Source organism: Panulirus ornatus, chromosome 38 (genome assembly GCF_036320965.1).
Source record: "Panulirus ornatus isolate Po-2019 chromosome 38, ASM3632096v1, whole genome shotgun sequence".
NCBI lineage: Eukaryota > Metazoa > Arthropoda > Malacostraca > Decapoda > Palinuridae > Panulirus > Panulirus ornatus.
Window position 1 is genome coordinate 429,923 of NC_092261.1, and position 24,647 is coordinate 454,569.

Here is a 24,647-nt window from a genome sequence, read left to right on the forward strand (position 1 = left end):
CGCCTTTCACCCTCCTGCATGTTCAGGCCCCGATCACTCAAAATCTTTTCACTCTATCTTTCCACCTCCAATTTGGTCTCCCACTTCTCCTCGTTCCCTCCACCTCCGACACATATATCCTCTTGGTCAATCTTTCCTCACTCATTCTCTCCATGTGCCCAAACCACTTCAAAACACCCTCTTCTGCTCTCTCAACCATGCTCTTTTTATTTCCACACATCTCTCTTACCCTTACGTTACTCACTCGATCAAACCACCTCACACCACACATTGTCCTCAAACATCTCATTTCCAGCACATCCATCCTCCTGCGCACAACTCTATCCATAGCCCACGCCTCGCAACCATACAACATTTTTGGAACCACTATTCCTTCAAACATACCCATTTTTGCTTTTCGAGATAATGTTCTCGACTTCCACACATTCTTCAAGGCCCCCAGAATTTTCGCCCCCTCCCCCACCCTATGATCCACTTCCGCTTCCATGGTTCCATCCGCTGCCAGATCCACTCCCAGATATCTAAAACACTTCACTTCCTCCAGTTTTTCTCCGTTCAAACTCACCTCCCAATTGACTTGACCCTCAACCCTACTGTACCTAATAACCTTGCTCTTATTCACATTTACTCTTAACTTTCTTCTTCCACACACTTTACCAAACTCAGTCACCAGCTTCTGCAGTTTCTCACATGAATCAACCACCAGTGCTGTATCATCAGCGAACAACAACTGACTCACTTCCCAAGCTCTCTCATCCCCAACAGACTTCATACTTGCCCCTCTTTCCAAAACTCTTGCATTTACCTCCCTAACAACCCCATCCATAAACAAATTAAACAACCATGGAGACATCACACACCCCTGCCGCAAACCTACATTCACTGAGAACCAATCACTTTCCTCTCTTCCTACACGTACACATGCCTTACATCCTCGATAAAAACTCTTCACTGCTTCTAACAACTTTCCTCCCACACCATATATTCTTAATACCTTCCACAGAGCATCTCTATCAACTCTTATCATATGCCTTCTCCAGATCCATAAATATATATATATATATATATATATATATATATATATCCCTGGGGATTGGGGAGAAAGAATACTTCCCACGTATTCCCTGCGTGTCGTAGAAGGCGACTAAATGGGGAGGGAGCGGGGGGCTGGAAATCCTCCCCTCTTGTTTTTTTTTTTTTTAATTTTCCAAAAGAAGGAACAGAGAAGGGAGCCAGGTGAGGATGTTCCCTCAGAGGCCCAGTCCTCTGTTCTTAATGCTACCTTGCTGATGCGGGAAATGGCGAAGTTAAAAATATATATATATATATATATATATATATATATATATATATATATATATATATATATATATTATTATTATACTTTGTTCCTGTCTCCCGTGTTAGCAAGGTAGTGCAAGGAAACAGACAAAAGAATGGCCTAACCCACCCACATACACATGTATATACATACACGTCCACACACGCACATATACATACTTATACATCTCAACGTATACTTATATATACACGCACAGACATATACATATATACACATGTACATAATTCATACTGTCTGCCCTTATTCATTCCTGTCGTCACCATGCCACATAATGAAATACCAGCCCCCTCCCCCCGCATGTGCGCGAGGTAGCGCTAGGAAAAGACAACAAAGGCCACATTTGTTCACACTCAGTCTCTAGCTGTCATGTACAATGCACCAAAACCACAGCTCCCTTTCCACATCCAGGCCCCACAGAACTTTACATGGTTTACCCCAGACGCTTCACATGCTCTGGTTCAATCCATTGACAGTAAGTCGCCCCGGTATGCCACATCGTTCCAATTCACTTTCCTATTCCTATTCCTCTATTCACTCTAGAGTTTACTTTCTTACACTCTATCACATACTCCCATTACTCCTGTTTAAGGAATAGTGCTACTTCTATTTTTGTTTTTTTATTATTTTGCTTTGTCGCTGTCTCCCGCATTTGCGAGGTAGCGCAAGGAAACAGACGAAAGAAATGGCCCAACCCACCCTCATACACAAGTATATACATACACGTCCACACACGCAAATATACATACCCATACATCTCAATGCACACATATATATACACACAGACACATACATATATACACATGCACACAATTCACAGTCTGCCTTTATTCATTCCCATCGCCACCTTGCCACACATGGAATATCATCCCCCTCCCCCCTCATGTGTGTGAGGTAGCGCTAAGAAGGGACAACAAAGGCCCCATTCGTTCACACTCAGTCTCTAGCTGTCATGCAATAATGCCCGAAACCACAGCTCCCTTTCCACATCCAGGCCCCACAGAAATTTCCATGTTTTACCCCAGACGCTTCACATGCCCTGATTCAGTCCATTGACAGCACGTCGACCCCGGTATATCACATCGATTCAATTCACTCTATTCCTTGCCCGCCTTTCACCCTCCTGCATGTTCAGGCCCCGATCACTCAAAATCTTTTCACTCTATCTTTCCACCTCCAATTTGGTCTCCCACTTCTCCTCGTTCCCTCCACCTCCGACACATATATCCTCTTGGTCAATCTTTCCTCACTCGTTCTCTCCATGTGCCCAAACCATTTCAAAACACCCTCTTTTGCTCTCTCAACCATGCTGTTTTTATTTCCACACATCTCTCTTACCCTTACATTACTTACTCGATCAAACCACCTCACACCACATATCGTCCTCAAACATCTCATTTCCAGCACATCCACCCCCCTGCACACAACTCTATCCATAGCCCGCGCCTAACAACCATACAACATTGTTGGAACCACTATTCCTTCAAACATACCCATTTTTGCTTTTGGAGATAATGTTCTCGACTACCACACATTCTTCAAGGCTCCCAGAATTTTCGCCCCCTCCCCCACCCTATGATTCACTTCTGCTTCCATGGTTCCATCCGCTGCCAGATCCACTTCCAGATATCTAAAACATTTTACTTCCTCCAGTCTTTTCTCCATTCAAACTTACCTCCAAACTGATTTGACCCTCAACCCTACTGTACCTAATAACCTTGCTCTTATTCACATTTACTCTTAACTTCTTCTTTCACACACTTTACCAAACTCAGTCACCAGCTTCTGCTACTTCTATATATATATATATATATATATATATATATATATATATTTTTTTTTTCATACTATTCGCCATTTCCCGTGATAGCGAGGTGGCGTTGAGAACAGGGGACTGGGCCTTTTGGGAAATACCCTCACCTGGCCCCCTTCTCTGTTCCTTCTTTTGGAGAATTGGAAAAGAAGCGAGAGGGGAGGATTTCCAGCCCCCCGCTCCCTTCCCTTTTGGTCGCCTTCTACAGCACGCGGGGAATACGTGGGAGGTGTTCTTTCTCCCCTATCCCCTTTCTCCCCTATATATATATATATATATATATATATATATATATATATATATATATATATATATGCATATAGAATGATGCATGTAAAACTTTATTAACTTGCACAGACTTGAGAAAAACAGTGAAATATTAGATTATGTTGATTACTGAGAGAATGAACTTCAAAATAGATAAATTTGTGTCCTTTCATTCATATTTTACTATTTTTAGTACAGGAAAAACATCCATATGACTAGAAAAGTTTTCTATCCGGAATATACAGTATCTTCCAATGCATGTGCAAATTGTAGCATTTATTATTTTTATGATTTTATCTGGGGATTATCCCTGGGGATAGGGGAGAAAGAATACTTCCCATGTATTCCCTGCGTATCGTACAAGTTGACTAAAAGGAGAGGTAGCGGGGGGCAGGAAATCCTCCCCTCGTATTTTTTTTTTTTTTCCAAAAGAAGGAACGAAGAAGGGGGCCAGGTGAGGATATTCCCTCAGAGGCCCAGTCCTCTGTTCTTAACGCTACCTTCCTAACGCGGGAAATGGCGAATAGTTTGAAAGAAAGAAAAAGATATATATATATATATATATATATATATATATATATATATATATATATATATATATATATATATTATATGTATATATATATATATATTATCCCTGGGGATAGGGGAGAAAGAATACTTCCCACGTATTCCCTGCGTGTCGTAGAAGGCGACTAAAAGGGAAGGGAGCGGGGGGCTGGAAATCCTCCCCTCTCATTTTTTTTTTTTTTTTTTTTTTTTTTTTTCAATTTTCCAAAAGAAGGAACAGAGAAGGGGGCCAGGTGAGGATATTCCCTCTAAGGCCCAGTCCTCTGTTCTTAATGCTACCTTGCTAATGCGGGAAATGGTGAATAATATGAAAAAAAAAAAAAAAAATATATATATATATATATATATATATATATATATATATATTATCCCTGGGGATAGGGGAGAAAGAATACTTCCCTCGTATTCCCTGCGTGTCGTAGAAGGCGACTAAAAGGGGAGGGAGCGGGTGGCTGGAAATCCTCCCCTCTCGTTTTTTTTTAATTTTCCAAAAGAAGGAACAGAGAAGGGGGCCAGGTAAGGATTTTCCCTCTAAGGCCCAGTCCTCTGTTCTTAACGCTACCTCGCAAATGCGGGAAATGGCGAATCGTATAAAAAAAAAAAAAAAAAAAAAAAAAAAATATATATATATATATATATATATATATTATCCCTGGGGATAGGGGAGAAAGAATACTTCCCTCGTATTCCCTGCGTGTCGTAGAAGGCGACTAAAAGGGGAGGGAGCGGGTGGCTGGAAATCCTCCCCTCTCGTTTTTTTTTAATTTTCCAAAAGAAGGAACAGAGAAGGGGGCCAGGTAAGGATTTTCCCTCTAAGGCCCAGTCCTCTGTTCTTAACGCTACCTCGCAAATGCGGGAAATGGCGAATCGTATAAAAAAAAAAATATATATATATATATATATATATATATAATGTAAGGGTAAGAGAGATGTGTGGAAATAAAAAGAGCGCGGTTGAGAGAGCAGAAGAGGGTGGTTTGAAATGGTTTGGGCACATGGAGAGAATGAGTGAGGAAAGATTGACCAAGAGGATATATGTGTCGGAGGTGGAGGGAACGAGGAGAAGTGGGAGACCAAATTGGAGGTGGAAAGATGGAGTGAAAAAGATTTGGTGTGATCGGGGCCTGAACATGCAGGAGGGTGAAAGGAGGGCAAGGAATAGAGTGAATTGGATCGATGTGGTATACTGGGGTTGACGTGCTGTCAGTGGATTGAATCAGGGCATGTGAAGCGTCTGGGGTAAACCATGGAAAGCTGTGTAGGTATGTATATTTGCGTGTATGGACGTATGTATATACATGTGTATGGGGGGGGGGGGGGGGCCATTTCTTTCGTCTGTTTCCTTGCGCTACCTCGCAAACGCGGGAGACAGTGACAAAGTATAATAAAAAAATAATAATATATATATATATATATATATATATAAACATCCACACACGCAAATATACATACCTACACAGCTTTCCATGGTTTACCCCAGACGCTTCACATGCCCTGATTCAATCCACTGACCACGTCAACCCCGGTGTACCACATCGATCCAATTCACTCTATTCCTTGCCCTCCTTTCACCCTCCTGCATGTTCAGGCCCCGATCACACAAAATCTTTTTCACTCCATCTTTCCACCTCCAATTTGGTCTCCCTCTTCTCCTCGTTCCCTCCACCTCCGACACATATATCCTCTTGGTCAATCTTTCCTCACTCATTCTCTCCATGTGACCAAACCATTTCAAAACACCCTCTTCTGCTCTCTCAACCACGCTCTTTTTATTTCCACACATCTCTCTTACCCTTACGTTACTTACTCGATCAAACCACCTCACACCACACATTGTCCTCAAACATCTCATTTCCAGCACATCCATCCTCCTGCGCACAACTCTATCCATAGTCCACGCCTCTCAACCATACAACATTGTTGGAACCACTATTCCTTCAAACATACCCATTTTTGCTTTCCGAGATAATGTTCTCGACTTCCACACATACTTCAAGGCTCCCAGAATTTTTGCCCCCTCCCCCACCCTATGATCCACTTCCGCTTCCATGGTTCCATCCGCTGCCAGATCCACTCCCAGATATCTAAAACACTTCACTTCCTCCAGTTTTTCTCCATTCAAACTCACCTCCCAATTGACTTGACCCTCAACCCTACTGTACCTAATAACCTTGCTCTTATTCACATTTACTCTTAACTTTCTTCTTTCACACACTTTACCAAACTCAGTCACCAGCTTCTGCAGTTTCTCACATGAATCAGCCACCAGCGCTGTATCATCAGCGAACAACAACTGACTCACTTCCCAAGCTCTCTCATACCCAACAGACTTCATACTTGCCCCTCTTTCCAAAACTCTTGCATTCACCTCCCTAACAACCCCATCCATAAACAAATTAAACAACCATGGAGACATCACACACCCCTGCCGCAAACCTACATTCACTGAGAACCAATCACTTTCCTTTCTTCCTACACGTACACATGCCTTACATCCTCGATAAAAACTTTTCACTGCTTCTAACAACTTGCCTCCCACACCATATATTCTTAATACCTTCCACAGAGCATCTCTATCAATATATATATATATATATATATATATATATATATATATATATATATATATTGGAGAAGAGCAGTGTGGTTTCAGAAGTGGTAGAGGATGTGTGGATCAGGTGTTTGCTTTGAAGAATGTATGTGAGAAATACTCAGAAAAGCAAACGGATTTGTATGTAGCATTTATGGATCTGGAGAAGGCATATGATAGAGTTGATAGAGATGCTCTCTGGAAGGTATTAAGAATATGTCGTATGGGAGGCAAGTTGTTAGAAGCAGTGAAAAGTTTTTATCGAGGATGTAAGGCATGTGTACGTGTAGGAAGAGAGGAAATTGACTGGTTGTCAGTGAATGTAGGTTTGCGGCAGGGGTGTGTGACTTCTCCATGGCTATTGAATTTGTTTATTGATGGAGTTGTTAGGGAGGTAAATGCAAGAGTTTTGGAAAGAGGGGCAAGTATGCAGTCTGTTGTGGATGAGAGAGCTTGGGAAGTGAGTCAGTTGTTGTTCACTGATGATACAGTGCTGGTGGCTGATTCGTGTGAGAAACTGCAGAAGCTGTTGAATGAGTTTGGTAAAAGTTGTAAAAGAAGAAAGCTGAGAGTAAATGTGAATAAGAGCAAGGTTATTAGGTACAGTAGGGTTGAGGGACAAGTCAACTGGGAGGTTGGAGGTAAGTTTGAATGGAGAAAAACTGGAGAAAGTGAAGTGTTTTAGATATCTGGGAGTGGATTTGGCAGTGGATGAAACCATGGAAGCGGAAGTGAATCATAGGGTGGTGAAGGGGGCGAAAGTTCTGGGAGCATTGAAGAATGTGTGGAAGTCGAGAACATTATCTCGGAAAGCAAAAATGGGTATGTTTGAAGGGATAGTGGTTCCAACAATGTTATATGATTGCGAGGCGTGGGCTATAGATAGAGTTGTTTGGAGGAGGGTGGATGTGCTGGAAATGAGATGTTTGAGGACAATATGTGATGTGAGGTGGTTTGATTGAGTAAGTAATAATAGGGTAAGAGAGATGTGTGGTAAAAAAAAGAGTGTGGTTGAGAGAGCAGATGAGGGTGTTTTGAAATGGTTTGGTCACATGGAGAGAATGAGTGAGGAAAGATTGACCAAGAGGATATATGTGTAAGAGGTGGAGGGAACGAGAAGTGGGAGACCAAATTATGAGGTGGAAAGATGGAGGGAAAAAGATTTTGAGTGATCAGGGCCTGAACATGCAGGAGGGTGAAAGGCATGCAAGGAATAGAGTGAATTGGAACGATGTGGTATACCGGGGTCGACGTGCTGTCAGTGGATTGAACCAGGGCATGTGAAATGTCTGGGGTAAACCATGGAAAGTTTTGTGGGGCCTGGATGTGGAAAGGGAGCTGTGGTTTCGGTGCATTATTACATGACAGCTAGAGACTGAGTGTGAACGAATGTGGCCTTTGTTGTCTTTTCCTAGCGCTACCTCGCACACATGAGGGGGGAGGGGGTTGTTATTTCATGTGTGGCGGGGTGGCGATGGGAATGAATAATGGCAGACAGTATGAATTATGTACATGTGTATATATGTATATGTCTGTGTGTGTATATATATGTATACGTTGAGATGTACAGGTATGTATATTTGCGTGTGTGGACATGTATGTATATGCATGTGTATGTGGGTGGGTTGGGCCATTCTTTTGTCTGTTTCCTTGCGCTACCTCGCTAATGCGGGAGACAGCAACAAAACAAAATAAATATATATCATTCTACTTCACTCTATTCCTTGCAAGCCTTTCACCCTCCTGCATGTTCAGGCCCCGATCACTCAAAATCTTTTTCACTCCATCTTTCCACCTCCAATTAGGCCTCCCACTTTTCCTTGTTCCCTCCACCTTAGACACATATATCCTCTTGGTCAATCTTTCCTCACTCATTCTCTACATGTGACCAAACCATTTCAAAACACCCTCTTCTGCTCTCTCAACCACACTCTTTTTATTACCACACATCTCTCTTACCCTATTATTACGTACTCGATCAAACCACCTCACACCACATGTTGTCCTCAAACATCTCATTTCCAGCACATCCACCCTCCTCCGCACAATTCTATCCATAGCCCACACCTTGCAACCATACAACATTGTTGGAACCAGTATTCCTTCAAACATACCCAATTTGCTTTCCGAGATAATGTTCTTGACTTCCACACATTCTTCAACGCTCCCAGAATTTTCGCCCCTTCCCCCAACCTATGATTCCCTTCCGCTTCCATGGTTCCATCCGCTGCCAAATCCACTCCCAGATATCTAAAACACTTCACTTCCTCCAGTTTTTCTCCATTCAAACTTACGTCCCAGTTGACTTAACTCTCAACCCTACTGTACCTAATAACCTTGTTCTTATTCACATTTACTCTCAACTTTCTTCTTTCACACACTTTACCAAACTCAGTCACCAGCTTCTGCAGTTTCTCACATGAATCAGCCCCCAGTGAACAACAACTGACCCACTTCCCAAGCTCTCTCATCCACAACAGACTGCATACTAGCCCCTCTTTCCAAAACTCTTGCATTCACCTCCCTAACAACCCAATCCATAAACAAATTAAACAACCATGGAGACATCACACAACCCTGCCGCAAACCCACATTCACTGAGAACCAGTCACTTTCCTCTCTCCCTACACATACACAATTTATGTATGTATATGTTGAAATATCTATCCTGGAGACTTGTGTGAGGAAGTACCAGGAAAGATTGAAAGCAGAATGGAAAAACATGAGCGCAAATGACGTAAGGGGAGGAATGGGATGTATTTAGGGGAGCAGTGATGGCTTGCGCAAAAGATGCCTGTGGCATGAGAAAGGTGGGAGGTGGGCAGATTAGAAAGGGTAGTGAGTGGTGGGATGAAGAAGTAAGATTGTTAGTGAAAGAGAAGAGAGAGGCATTTGGACGAGTTTTGTAAGGGAAATTGTGCAAATGACTGGGAGATGTATAAAAGAAAGAGGCAAGAGGTCAAGAGAAAGGTGCAAGAGGTGAAAAAGAGGGCAAATGAGAGTTGGGGTGAGAGAGTATCATTAAATTTTATGAAGAATAAAAAGATGTTTTGGAAGGAGGTAAATAAAGTGTTTAAGAGAAGAGAACAAACGGGAACATTGGTGAAGGGGGCAAATGTGGAGGTAAGAACAAGTAGAGGTGAAGTGAGAGGGAGATGGAATATTATGAAGGTTTGTTGAATGTGTGTGATAACAGAGTGGCAGATATAGGGTGTTTTGGTCGAGGTGGAGTGCGAAGCAAGAGGGTCAGGGATAGTGATTTGGCAAACAGAGAAGGGGTAGTGAAAGCTTTGGGGAAGTTGAAAGCCGGCAAGGCAGCGGGTCTGGATGGTATTGCGGTGGAATTTATTAAAAAAGGGAGTGACTGTGTTGTTGACTAGTTGGAGAGGATATTCAATGTATGTATGGTTTGTGGTTAAGTGCCTGAGGTTTGGCAGAATGCAAGCATAGTGCCATTGTACAAAGGCAAAGGGGATAAAGGTGAGTGTTTCAAATTACAGAGGTATAAGTTTGTTGAGTATTCCTGGGAAATTATATGGGAAGGTAATGGTTGAGAGGGTCAAGGCATGTACAGAGCATCAGTTTGGGGAAGAGCAGTGTGGTTTCAGAAGTGGTAGAGGATGTGTGCATCAGGTGTTTGCTTTGAAGAATGTATGTGAGAAATACTCAGAAAAACAGATGGATTTGTATGTAGCATTTATGGATCTGGAGAAGGCATATGACAGGGTTGATAGAGATCCTCTGTGGAACGTATAAGAGTATATGGTGTGGGAGGTAAGTTGCTAGAAGCAGTGAAAAGTTTTTATCGAGGAAGTAAGGCATTTGTACAAGTGAAGAGAGGAAAGTGATTGGTTCCCAGTGAATGTTGGATTCCGGCAGGGGTGCATGACATCTCCATGGTTGTTTAATTTGTTTATGGATGTGGTTGTTAGGTCGGTGAATGGAAGAGTTTTGGAGAGAGGGGCAAGTATGTAGTCTGTTCTGGATGAGAAGGCATGGGAAGTGAGTCAGTTATTGTTCACTGATGATACAGCGTTGGTGGCTGATTCGGGTGAGAAACCACAGAAGCTGGTGACTGAGTTTGGTAAAGTGTGTGAAAGAAGAAAGCTGAGAGTAAATGTGAATAAGAGCAAGGTTATTAGGTTTAGTAGGGTTGAGGGACAAGTCAACTGGGAGGTAAGTTTGAATGGAGAAAAACTGGAGGAAGTGAAGTGTTTAGATCTGGGAATGGATTTGGCAGTGGATGGAACCATGGAAGTGGAAGTGAGTCACAGGGTGGGGGAGGGGTGAAGGTTCTGGGAGCGTTGAAGAATGTGTGGAAGGAGAGAACGTTATCTCGGAAAGCAAAATTGGGTATGTTTGAAGGAATAGTGTGGTTCCAACAATGTTATATGGTTGCTAGGCATGGATTATAGAGAGGGTTGTGCGCAGGAGGGAGGATGTGTTGGAAATGAGATGTTTGAGGACAATATGTGGTGTTAGGTGGTTTGATCAAGTAAGCAATGAAAGGTTGTGAGGGATGTGTGGTAATAATAAGAGTGTGTTTGATAGAGCAGAAGAGGGTGTACTGAAATGGTTTGGTCACATGGAGAGAATGAGTGAGGTAAGATTGACAAAGCGGATATGTGGGTCCAAGGTGTAGGGAACAAGGAGAAGTGGGAGACCATATTGGAGGTGGAAGGATGGAGTGAAAAAGAATTTTGAGCGATCGGGGCATGAACATACAGGAGGGTGAAAGGCGTGCAAAGAATAAAATGAAACGATGTGGTATACCAGGGTCGACATACTGTCAATGGATTGAACCAGGGCATGTGAAGCATCTGGGGTAAACCATGGAAAGTTTTGTGGGGCCTGGATGTGGAAAGGGAGCTGTGGTTTTGGTGCATTACACGTGACAGCTAGAGACTGAATGTGAATGAATGTGGCATTTTGTCCTTTCCTAGTGCTACCTTGCGGGGGAGGGAGGATGCTATTTCATGTGTGGCGGAGTGAGGATTTGAATGAATAAAGGTATTAAGTATGAATTATGTACATGTGTATATATGTATATGTCTGTGTATGTATATATATGTATAACGTTAAAATGTATAGGTATGTATATATGCCTCTGTGGATGTGTATGTATATACATGTGTATGTGGGTCGGTTGGGCCATTCTTTCAACTGTCTCCTTGCGCTACCTCACTAACGTGGGAGACAGCAACAACGTATAGTTTATAAATATATACAATATATAATTTTTATTATCTTTTTAATATGCTTTGTTGCTCTCTCCTGCATTAGCAAGGTAGCACAAGGAAACAGATGAAAGAATGGCCCAACCCACCCATATACACATGCATATACATACACATCCACACACACATATGCATACCTACACATTTCAACATATATATACATACACAGACATACAAATATACACATGTACATAATTCATACTTGATGCCTTTATTCATTTCCGTCGCCACCCGGCCACACATGAAATGACAATCCCCTCCCCCTGCACGCACGCCAGGTAGCGCTAGAAAAAGAAAACAAAGGCCACATTCATTCACACTCAATCTCTAGCTGTCATGTATAATGCACCGATACCACAGCACCGTTTCCACATCCAGACCCAACGAAATTTTCCATGGTTTACCCAAGATGCTTCACATGCCCTGGTTCAATCCACTGACAGCACGTCGACCCCGGTATACCACATCGTTCCATTCACTCTATTCCTTGCATGCCTTTCACCCTCCTGCATGTTCAGGCCCCAATTGCTCAAAATCTTTGTAACTCCATCCTTCCACCTCCAATTTGGTCTCCCATTTCTTGTTTCTTCCACCTCTGACACATATACCCTCTTTTGCTCCATGTGACCAAACCATTTCAATACACCCTCTTCTGCTCTCTCAACCACACTCTTTTTATTACCACACATCTCTCTTACCCTTTCATTACTTACTCAATCAAACCATCTCACACCACATATTGTCCTCAAGCATCTCATTTCCAACACATCCACCCTCCTCTGCATAACTCTATCTATAGCCCACACCTCATAACCATAAAACATTGTTGGAACCACTATTCCTTCAAACATACCCATTTTTGCTTTACGAGATAATGTTCTCACCTTCCACACATTTTTCAATGCTCCCAGAACTTTCGACCCTTCCCCCACCTTGTGACTCACTTCCGCTGCCAAATCCATTCCCAGATATCTAAAACACTTCACTTCCTCCAGTTTTTCTCCATTCAAACTTACATCCCAATTGACTTGTCCCTCAAATCTACTGTACCTAATAACCTTGCTCTTATTCACATTTACTCTCAACTTTCTTCTTTCACACATTATACCAAACTCAGTCACCAGCTTCTGCAGTTTCTCACCTGAATCAGCCACCAGCGCTGTTCATCAGCGAACAACAACTGACTCACTTCCCAAGCCCTCTAATCCCAAAAGACTGCATCCTTGCCCCTCTTTCCAAAACTCTTGCATTCACCACCCTAACAACCTCATCCACAAACAAATTACACAACCATGGACACATCATGCACCTCTGCCGCAAACCAACATTTACTGAGAACCAATCACTTTCCTACTTGTACACATGCCTTACATCCTCGATAAAAACTTTTCACTGCTTCTAGCAACTTGCCTCCCACACCATATACTCTTAATACCTTCCACAGAGCATCTCTATCAACTCTATCATATGCCTTTTCCAGATCCATATATGCTACATACAAATCCATTTGTTTTTCTAAGTATTTCTGTAATTTGAGCACTCAACTTCATCCCCTTTGCCTTTGTACAATGGCACTATGCATGCATTCCGCCAATCCTCAGGCACTTCACCATGAGCCATACATACATTGAATATCCTCACCAACCAGTCAAAAACACAGTCATCCCCTTTTTTAATAAATTTCACTGCAATACCATCCAAACCTGCCGCCTTGCTGGCTTTCATCTTCTGCAAAGCTTTCACTTCCTCTTCTCTGTTTACCAATCCGTTCTCCCTGATCCTCCCACTTCGCACACCACCTTGACCAAAACACCCTATATCTGCCACTCTATCATCTAACACATTCAACAAACCTTCAAAATACTCATGCCATCTCCTCACATCACCACTTGTTATTACCTCCCCATTAGCCCCCTTCACCGATGTTCCCATTTATTCTCTTGTTTTATGCACTTTATTTACCTCCTTCCAAAACAAATTTTTATTTTCCCTAAGATTTAATGATACTCTCTCGCTCCAACTCTCAGTTGCCCTTTTTTTCACCTCTCGCACCTTTCTCTTGACCTCCTGCATCTTTCTTTTATACATCTCCCAGTCATCTGCACTATTTCCCTGCAAAGCTTGTCCAAATGCCTCTCTCTCCTCTTTTACTAATAATTTCGCTTCTTCATCCCACCACTCACTACCCTTTCTAATCTGCTCACCCCCAACACTTCTCATGCCACAAGCATCTTTTGTACATATTCATACTCGCTTGCCTTCACCCATTCCTAGCGGCACCTCACCCCATAAGAAACAGCATCGCCACCCCTACGTCAGTGAGGTAGTGCTAGGAAAACAGACATAAAAGGCCACATTCATTCTAACTAAGTCTCTAGGTGTTATGTGTAATATATACACACACAAATATATGTGTACCCAAGTCTCACTTAGTTGTAGTTTTGCCACAGGCAAAAAGTCAACTTTGGTGCGGTTTCAATACAATCAGTAGATGAAATGATGTACAATCTCATTGAAAAATTTCTCTCTCCAAAGCAGTCTATTATTTCTCTTCTGGATGCAGCACAGCTTAGAAGCTGCATGAGCCCCATTCAAAGGGGTCCTGGGATAATAAAATTACTTAAATTATGTACACACCCACACAGAAAACTTGCAGATAACTGGATAAATAAGTTAATCAGAGGATAAATACTTAATAAAATCTTTGAAAGAACATGGTAACATTTTGAACCAATACCTGCAGCAGTTTACACTGGCACAATGAATGCATGTATGCCTGTAATGTCTCATCATGCACTTAATGTTAATCTTTTATGTGCCACCCATACTGGGTATCAAGCATATGTAAGTACAAACATGAAACTAAGCAGATTTAATACTAAAATGAAACAGATAAGAGGAAAATACATTACCCATTAAACTCTCAGCTAAACAGGTAAAAATTTTTTAACCCCCTGGCCATGAATTATAAGTCATTATACAAAATACTCTTTATCATCACAAATGAATTTAGTCCACAAAAAACAGCTTGCTCATCTCAAGCAATTCACTGATCCCATGGCTCACTAAAACTTCACACATAAACAATGACTGTCAGCTGACGGCTATCACCCACTTTAATATTCATTTATCTCTTCCTTTTCTTAGTTTGTTTTCACATTTCTGGTAATTTATGGACATATAATGTCAAGATGTGCTATATAAGTGTGTTACGTATTAAGATGCATTAAAATGATACATGATGTTTTTGATAGGTTTTTAAATGTTAGCAACACAGGGATGCTTAGCATCCCTTCAATCTAGCACTTTTAATTCTTTACAGTTTGTTCATGTGTAATGTATCCAAGTGCATAAACAGATATATATAATGATAGTACACAATGTTTTTTGACAAGAGCTCCAAAGATGGCAAAGTGGTGCTGCTTTGCCTCACTTTAACTCCAGCCACAAATTTATTTTTATGACTTTTACAATTTGTTCATTATTATGAGTGTCTGGAGCAAGATGTCTGTTACACCTCAGTAAGTTTATGCTATCAAGCAGGCATCATCTATAAATAGTTCATTTTGATTTTTCTCTTCCCCCATCCCCATTAGACACTGTTTTTCAGAAATTTTCTTGAAGCTTTATGGTACAGCCTTTTGAAAAAAAAAAAGTTAAAAGGACCAATTACCATTTTCATATTTCAATGAAGATTCGACACTCCTTGAAAATGCAGCTGGAAATTAATTCTGTGGCCAAAGGGTTAAAACTTTAAGCTAACTACATCAACCTTAAATATAAAAAGAAATCTGTTTAAGTTAAAGATTACTTAATTTAGTCATAAGATTTCCATAATATACGAGGGCACCTCTAACACCCTGTAAACTCAACAAAAATCGCCATAATAAAAAAAATAAAACCTGAAACTTACACAATGTATTTAAGTTCTATGGTGTATATATTTAACTTGGAAACCTGCATGAATAATACAATATAGTAATACATTGGCACTGGAAAAAAATATGACAAACTTATTCCTGTGTATTTAAGGACTTACGTAACTATTTCTTAATCAAGCAAAAAGGGAATGCATTTTGATTTTCACTCTTCTGTCTGGTCAGTGCTTCTCATTTTTTTTATCCTGTATGGATGAGAAAGTTGAGAATTGTTGTGTATAGTTTAAGCATATCTGAGTAATAAATAGTTGTAAAGAAACATAAAATAAGATAAACTCCTTACACAAATTTTCCTTAAAATTGTATGTGTTGCTTTATATATCCTGAGATGAAAATTGCAAAAATGTTATAAGCAAAGAATGAATTCAATAATGCATACAAATAATGTTATTAACATAGAGAACTCATATGAAACTTTGACACTGCACTAATTATGAGTTTACTAACACATGGAGGAAATGGGTATAGTAAAACTTTCTGCTTTCAGACTTTGACATGTTCCTGAAAAAGAAGCATTACTCTTATATATTAACACTACATAATTCGTATAATAGTTTTCCTGTAAATGCACTAAAATGAGTCATCATGCTGATGAAAAAGGGTAACCATTCTTTATGAATTAATGATCGAATGGTCTTCTTTAACTTATTAGCAAATATTATAAATCTACAAATCAAGGATTATCTTAGATGGTACAACTTCCTGGCAAAACTTTAAATGCCGTTTAAAATTACATATATGTGTATATGAATGGATGGGCCATTCTTTGTTTGTATCTTGGCACTAACTTCCTGATGTGGGAAACAGCAATTATTATATTTTTTTTTATTAGATTTTGTCGCTGTCTCCCGCGTTAGTGAGGTAGCGCAAGGAAACAGACGAAAGAATGGCCCAACCAACTCACATACACATGTATATACATACACGTCCACACACAGCACATATACATATCTATACATCTCAACGTATACATATACACACAGTCATACACATATACACACATGTACATAATTCATACTGTCTGCCTTTATTCATTCCCGTCGCCACACATGAAATGAAAACCCCCTCATCCCACATGTGCATAGGTAGCACTAGGAAAAGACAACAAAGGCCACATTTGTTTGCACTCACTCTCTAGCGGTCATGTATAATGCAAAAAACCACAGCTCCCTTTCCACATCCAGGCCCCACAAAACTTTCCATGATTTACCCCAGACGCTTCACATGCCCTGGTTCAATCCATTGACGGCAAGTCGACCCCGGTATACCACGTCGTTCCAATTCACTCTATTCCTTTCACCCTCCTGCATGTTCACGCGCCGGTCACTTAAAATCTTTTTCATTCCATCTTTCCACCTCTAATTTGGTCTTCCACTTCTCCTTGTTCCCTCCACCTCTAACACATTTATCCTCTTTGTCAATCTTTCCTCACTCATTCTCTACATGTGACCAAACCATTTCAAAACACCCTCTTCTGCTCTCTCATCCACTCTTTTTATTTCCACACATCTCTCTTACCCTTACATTACTTACTCGATCAAACCACCTCACACCACATACTGTCCTCAAACATCTCATTTCCAGCACATCCACCCTCCTCCGCACAACTCTATCCATAGCCCACGCCTCGCAACCATACAACATTGTTGGAACCACTATTCCTTCAAACACACCCATTTTTGCTTTCCGAGATAATGTTCTTGACTTCCAAACATTCTTCATGGCTCCCAGAATTTTCGCCCCCTCCCCCACCCTATTGTTCACTTCTACTCTCATGGTTCCATCCGCTGCCAGATCCACTCCCAGATATCTAAAACACTTTACTTCCTCCAGTTTTTCTCCATTCAAACTTACCTCCCAATTGACTTGACCCTCAACCCTACTGTACCTAATAACCTCGCTCTTATTCACATTTACTCTTAACTTTCTTCTTTCACACACTTTACCAAACTCAGTCACCAGCTTCTGCAGTTTCTCACATGAATCAGCCACCAGCGCTGTATCATCAGTGAACAACAACTGACTCACTTCCCAAGCTCTCTCATCCACAACAGACCCTCTTTCTCGCCCCTCGCCCCTCTTTCCAAATCTCTTGCATTCACCTCCCTAACAACTCCATCCATAAACAAATTAAACAACCATGGAGACATCGCACACCCCTGCCGCAAACCTACATTCACTGAGAACCAATCACTTTCCTCTCTTCCTACACGTACACATGCCTTATATCCTCGATAAAAACTTTTCACTGCTTGTAGCAACTTGCCTCCCACACCATATATATGGGAACTTCAGTGAAGGGCGCAAATGGGGAGGTGATAACAAGTAGTGGTGATGTGAGAAGGAGATGGAGTGAGTATTTTGAAGGTTTGTTGAATGTGTTTGATGATAAGAGTGGCAGATATAGGGTGTTTTGGTCGAGGTGGTGTGCAAAGTGAGAGGGTTAGGGAAAATGATTTGGTAAACAGAGAAGAGGTAGTAAAAGCTTTGCAGAAGATGAAAGCCGGCAAGGCAGCAGGTTTGGATGGTATTGCAGTGGAATTTATTAAAAAAAGGGGTGACTGTATTATTGACTGGTTGGTAAGGTTATTTAATGTATGTATGACTCATGGTGAGGTGCCTGAGGATTGGCGGAATGCGTGCATAGTGCCATTGTACAAAGGCAAAGGGGATAAGAGTGAGTGCTCAAATTACAGAGGTATAAGTTTGTTGAGTATTCCTGGTAAATTATATGGGAGGGTATTGAGTGAGAGGGTGAAGGCATGTACAGAGCATCAGATTGGGGAAGAGCAGTGTGGTTTCAGAAGTGGTAGAGGATGTGTGGATCAGGTGTTTGCTTTGAAGAATGTATGTGAGAAATACTTAGAAAAGCAAATGGATTTGTATGTAGCATTTATGGATCTGGAGAAGGCATATGATAGAGTTGATAGAGATGCTCTGTGGAAGGTATTAAGAATATATGGTGTGGGAGGCAAGTTGTTAGAAGCAGTGAAAAGTTTTTATCGAGGATGTAAGGCATGTGTACGTGTAGCAAGAGAGGAAAGTGATTGGTTCTCAGTGAACGTAGGTTTGCGGCAGGGGTGTGTGATGTCTCCATGGCTGTTTAATTTGTTTATGGATGGGGTTGTTAGGGAGGTGAATGCAAGAGTTTTGGAAAGAGGGGCAAGTATGAAGTCTGTTGTGGATGAGAGAGCTTGGGAAGTGAGTCAGTTGTTGTTCGCTGATGATACAGCGCTGGTGGCTGATTCATGTGAGAAACTGCAGAAGCTGGTGACTGAGTTTGGTAAAGTGTGTGAAAGAAGAAAGTTAAGAGTAAATGTGAATAAGAGCAAGGTTATTAGGTACAGTAGGGTTGAGGGTCAAGTCAATTGGGAGGTAAGTTTGAATGGAGAAAAACTGGAGGAAGTAAAGTGTTTTAGATATCTGGGAGTGGATCTGGCAGCGGATGGAACCATGGAAGCGGAAGTGTATCATAGGGTGGGGGAGGGGGCGAAAATCCTGGGAGCCTTGAAGAATGTGTGGAAGTCGAGAACATTATCTCAGGAAAGCAAAAATGGGTATGTTTGAAGGAATAGTGGTTCCAACAATGTTGTATGGTTGCGAGGCGTGGGCTATGGATAGAGTTGTGCGCAGGAGGATCGATGTGCTGGAAATGAGATGTTTGACCCCGCCACACGAAATAACAACCCCCTCTCCCTCCAAGAGCATGCGAGGTAGCGCAAGGAAAAGACAACATAGGCCACATTCATTCACACTCAGTCTCTAGCTGTCAAGTATAATGCACCGAAACCACAGCTCCCTTTCCACATCCAGGCCCCACAGAACTTTCCATGGTTTACTCCAGACGCTTCACATGCCCTGGTGCAATCCAATGACAGCACATCGACCCTGGTATCCCGCAACGTTCCAATTCACTCTATTCCTTGCACGCTTTTCCTCCTGCATGTTCAGGCCCCGATCACTCAAAATCTTTCTCACTCCATCATTCCACCTCCAATTTGGTCTCCCACTTCTCATTCCCTCTACCTCTGAACATATATCCTCTTTGTCAATCTTTCCTCATTCATTCTCCATGTGATCAAACCATTTCAAAACACCCTCTTCTGCTCTCTCAACCACACTCTTTTCATTACCACACATCTCTCTTACCCTTTCATTACTTACTTGATCAAACCATCTCACACCACATATTGTCCTCAAACATCTCATTTCCAGCACATCCACCCTCCTCCGCATAACTATCTATAGCCCAAGCCTCGCAACCATATATCATTGCTGGAACCACTATTCCTTCAAACATACCCATTTTTGCTTTCCAAGATAACGTTCTTGACTTCCACACACTCTTTACGCTCCCAGGACTTTCACCCCCGCCCCCATCCTATAATTCACTTCCGCTTCCATGGTTCCATCCACTGCCATATCCACTCCCAGATATCTAAAACACTTTACTTCCTCCAGTTTTTCTCCATTCAAACTTATCTCCCAATTGACTTGTCCCTCAACCCTACTGTACCTAACAACCTTGTTCTTATTCACATTTACTCTCAGCTTTCTTCTTTCAAACACTTTCAAACACTATTTTAATAAATTCCAGTGGAATACAATCCAAACCCGCTGCCTAGCCAGCTTTCGTCTTCCGCAAAATTTTACTATCTCTTCTCTGTTTACCAAATCATTCTCCCTAACTGTCTCACATCGCATACCACCTCGACCAAAACACCCTATATCTCCCACTCTATCATCTAACATATTCAACAAAGCTTCAAAATACTCACTCCATCTCCTTCTCACATCACCACTACTTGTTATCACCCCATTAGCCCCCTTCCCCAATGTTCCCATTTGTTCTTTTGTCTTATGCACATTATTTACCTCCTTCCAAAACATCTTTTTATTCTCCCTAAAATGTAATGATACTCTTTCACCCTAACTCTCATTTGCCCTCTTTTCCAACTCTTGCACCTTTCTCTTAACCTCCTGCCTCTTTCTTTATAAATCTTCCAGTCATTTGCATGATTTCCCTGCAAAACTCGTCCACATGCCTGTCTCTCTTCTCTTTCACTAATAATCTTATTTCTTCATCCCACCACTCACTACCCTTTCTAATCTGCCCACTTCCCACGCTTCTCATGCCACAAGCATCTTTTGCACAAGCCATCACTGCTTCCCTAAATAAATCCCATTCCTCCCCCACTCCCCTTATGTCTTTTGCTCTCACCTTTTTCCATTCTGCACTCAGTCTCTCCTGGTACTTCTTCACACAAGTCTCCTTCCCAAGCTCACTTACTCTCACCACTCTCTTCACCCGAACATTCTCTCTTCTTTTCTGAAAACCTCTACAAATCTTGACCTTCGCCTCCACAAGATAATGATCAGACATCCCTCCAGTTGCACTTCCCAGCACATTAACGTCCAAAAGTCTCTCGCGCAAATATCAATTAACACGTAATCCAATAACGCTCTCTGGCCATCTCTCCTACTTACATACGTATACTTATGTATATCTCTCTTTTTAAACCACGTATTCCCAATCACCAGTCCTTTTTCAGGACACAAATCTAAAAGCTCTTCACCATTTCCATTACAACACTAAACACAGCATGTACACCAATTGTTCCCTCAACTGCCACATCACTCACCTTTGCATTCAAATCACCCATCACTATAACCTGGTCTCGTGCATCAAAACTACTAACACACTCACTCAGCTGTTCACAAAACACTTGCCTCTCATGATCTTTCTTCTATTGCCCAGGTGTATATACACCAATAATCATCCATATCTCTCCATCCACTTTCAGTTTTACCCATATCAATCTAGAGTTTTCTTTCTTACACTCTATCACATACTCCCACAATTCCTGTTTCAGAAGTAGTGCTACTCCTTCCCTTGCTCTTGTCCTCTCACCAACCCCTGACTTTACTCCCAAAACATTCCCAAACCACTCTTCCCCTTTACCCTTGAGCTACGTTTCACTCAGAGCCAAAACATCCAGGTTCCTTTCCTCAAACATATAACCTATCTCTCCTTTTTTCTCATCTTGGTTACGTCCACACATATTTGGACACCCCAATCTGAGCCTTCGAGGAGGATGAGCCCTCCCTGCGTGACTCCTTCTGTTTTCCCTTATAGAAAATTAAAATATTATCATATTTTTTTTTCTTTTTTTTTTTTATACTTTGTCGCTGTCTCCCGCGTTTGCGAGGTAGCGCAAGGAAACAGACGAAAGAAATGGCCCAACCCCCCCCATACACATGTATATACATACGTCCACACACGCAAATATACATACCTACACAGCTTTCCATGGTTTACCCCAGACGCTTCACATGCCTTGATTCAATCCACTGACAGCACGTCAACCCCGGTATACCACATCGCTCCAATTCACTCTATTCTTTGCCCTCCTTTCACCCTCCTGCATGTTCAGGCCCCGATCACACAAAATCTTTTTCACTCCATCTTTCCACCTCCAATTTGGTCTCCCTATTCTCCTTGCTCCCTCCACCTCCGACACATATATCCTCTTGGTCAATCTTTCCTCACTCATCCTCTCCATGTGCCCAAACCACTTCAAAACACCCTCTTCTGCTCTCTCAACCACGCTCTTTTTATTTCCACACATCTCTCTTACCCTTACGTTACTCACTCGATCAAACCACCTCACACCACACATTGTCCTCAAACATCTCATTTCCAGCACATCCATCCTCCTGCGCACAACTCTATCCATAGCCCACGCCTCGCAACCATACAACATTGTTGGAACCACTATTCCTTCAAACATACCCATTTTTGCTTTCCGAGATAATGTTCTTGACTTCCACACATTCTTCAAGGCCCCCAGAATTTTCGCCCCCTCCCCCACCCTATGATCCACTTCCGCTTCCATGGTTCCATCCGCTGCCAGATCCACTCCCAGATATCTAAAACACTTCACTTCCTCCATTTTTTCTCCATTCAAACTCACCTCCCAACTGACTTGACCCTCAACCCTACTGTACCTAATAACCTTGCTCTTATTCACATTTACTCTTAACTTTCTTCTTCCACACACTTTACCAAACTCAGTCACCAGCTTCTGCAGTTTCTCACATGAATCAGCCACCAGCGCTGTATCATCAGCAAACAACAACTGACTCACTTCCCTAGCTCTCTCATCCCCAACAGACTTCATACTTGCCCCTCTTTCCAAAACTCTTGCATTTACCTCCCTAACAACCCCATCCATAAACAAATTAAACAACCATGGAGACATCACACACCCCTGCCGCAAACCTACATTCACTGAGAACCAATCACTTTCCTCTCTTCCTACACGTACACATGCCTTACATCCTCGATAAAAACTTTTCACTGCTTCTAACAACTTTCCTCCCACACCATATATTCTTAATACCTTCCACAGAGCATCTCTATCAACTCTATCATATGCCTTCTCCAGATCCATAAATGCTACATACAAATCCATTTGCTTTTCTAAGTATTTCTCACATACATTCTTCAAAGCAAACACCTGATCCACACATCCTCTACCACTTCTGAAACCACACTGCTCTTCCTCAATCTGATGCTCTGTACATGTCTTCACCCTCTCAATCAATACCCTCCCATATAATTTACCAGGAATACTCAACAAACTTTTTTTTTTTTTTTTTTATACTTTGTCGCTGTCTCCCGCGGTTGCGAGGTAGCGCAAGGAAACAGACGAAAGAAATGGCCCAACCCCCCCCATACACATGTACATACACACGTAAATATACATACCTACACAGCTTTCCATGGTTTACCCCGGACGCTTCACATGCCTTGATTCAATCCACTGACAGCACGTCAACCCCTGTATACCACATAGCTCCAATTCACTCTATTCCTTGCCCTCCTTTCACCCTCCTGCATGTTCAGGCCCCGATCACACAAAATCCTTTTCACTCCATCTTTCCACCTCCAATTTGGTCTCCCTCTTCTCCTCGTTCCCTCCACCTCCGACACATATATCCTCTTGGTCAATCTTTCCTCACTCATTCTCTCCATGTACCCAAACCATTTCAAAGCACCCTCTTCTGCTCTCTCAACCACGCTCTTTTTATTTCCACACATCTCTCTTACCCTTACGTTACTTACTCGATCAAACCACCTCACACCACACATTGTCCTCAAACATCTCATTTCCAGCACATCCATCCTCCTGCGCACAACTCTATCCATATCCCACGCCTCGCAACCATACAACATTGTTGGAACCACTATTCCTTCAAACATACCCATTTTTGCTTTCCGAGATAATGTTCTCGACTTCCACACATTTTTCAAGGCTCCCAAAATTTTCGCCCCCTCCCCCACCCTATGATCCACTTCCGCTTCCATGGTTCCATCCGCTGACAGATCCACTCCCAGATATCTAAAACACTTCACTTCCTCCAGTTTTTCTCCATTCAAACTCACCTCCCAATTGACTTGACCCTCAACCCTACTGTACCTAATAACCTTGCTCTTATTCACATTTACTCTTAACTTTCTTCTTCCACACACTTTACCAAACTCCGTCACCAGCTTCTGCAGTTTCTCACATGAATCCGCCACCAGCGCTGTATCATCAGCGAACAACAACTGACTCACTTCCCAAGCTCTCTCATCCCCAACAGACTTCATACTTGCCCCTCTTTCCAAGACTCTTGCATTTACCTCCCTAACAACCCCATCCATAAACAAATTAAACAACCATGGAGACATCACACACCCCTGCCGCAAACCTACATTCACTGAGAACCAATCACTTTCCTCTCTTCCTACACGTACACATGCCTTACATCCTCGATAAAAACTTTTCACTGCTTCTAACAACTTTCCTCCCACACCATATATTCTTAATACCTTCCACAGAGCATC

The 24,647-nt window shown here is 41.9% G+C and overlaps 2 protein-coding genes across 2 annotated transcripts in view; one reads left to right on the top strand and one right to left on the bottom strand.

Annotated features, from left to right (window-relative positions):
• Hyls1 (Hyls1 centriolar and ciliogenesis associated) overlaps nt 1–24,647 on the top strand; it is a 92,058-nt gene that overhangs the window by 55,442 nt on the left and 11,969 nt on the right. The window lies entirely within an intron of this gene.
• The window catches only part of PAN3 (Poly(A) specific ribonuclease subunit PAN3), a 224,852-nt gene continuing 214,724 nt past the window's right edge, over nt 14,520–24,647 (bottom strand). The window contains exon 16 of the transcript XR_011715398.1: nt 14,520–15,939. The gene's annotated coding sequence lies outside the window, so the exon portion shown is untranslated. The remainder of the gene's footprint in view (nt 15,940–24,647) is intronic.